Source organism: Tachysurus fulvidraco, chromosome 15 (genome assembly GCF_022655615.1).
Source record: "Tachysurus fulvidraco isolate hzauxx_2018 chromosome 15, HZAU_PFXX_2.0, whole genome shotgun sequence".
Lineage (NCBI taxonomy): Eukaryota > Metazoa > Chordata > Actinopteri > Siluriformes > Bagridae > Tachysurus > Tachysurus fulvidraco.
In genome coordinates, this window is record NC_062532.1 from 20,200,850 (window position 1) to 20,201,316 (window position 467).

General features: G+C 40.0%; 1 long non-coding RNA gene across 1 annotated transcript in view; it reads left to right on the plus strand.

Annotated features, from left to right (window-relative positions):
• LOC113652156 overlaps positions 1-154 on the plus strand; it is a 10,552-nt gene extending 10,398 nt beyond the window's left edge. The window contains exon 4 of the long non-coding RNA XR_003442827.2: positions 1-154. This exon is cut by the window's left edge and continues 530 nt beyond it. This is a non-coding gene — a long non-coding RNA (uncharacterized LOC113652156).
• Positions 155-467: the final 313 nt, after the last annotated feature.

The following is a 467-nucleotide window of genomic DNA, read 5'->3' on the forward strand; positions in this document are numbered from 1 at the left end:
GGGCTCTGAATCTTAACTCGCTGTTCTTTAAAGCCCCCTGATCATGTAACTCTAAACCATTAAAATATAATAAATGATGAATAATAATTTGATGAGTTTTAATGCCCTGGAAATCCAGGAACATCTCAACACCTTTAACCTCATTAAAAATGGAAGTAGCTATGAATATGTAGCACCCACTTTTTTTCTTTGTGTGTGTGTGTGTGTGTGTGTGTGTGTGTGTGTGTGTGTGTGTGTGTGTGTGTGAGTGTGTGTCAGCTTCTTCTTGTGTATGGATGGTACACCAAAAATCTTACAACCCTCTGGGATCCACAACACGTTATTTCCTCTACTAACACTCCTGCACCTACCGGGTGGTCTTATTACACTTGCATGTTGTGCAACAAGTCTGTAATTAATGGATTTTGTGTCCTTTCGCCTCTAATTGGATACGCCTTCCACATTTTTAATCCCAGTATGGACGATGC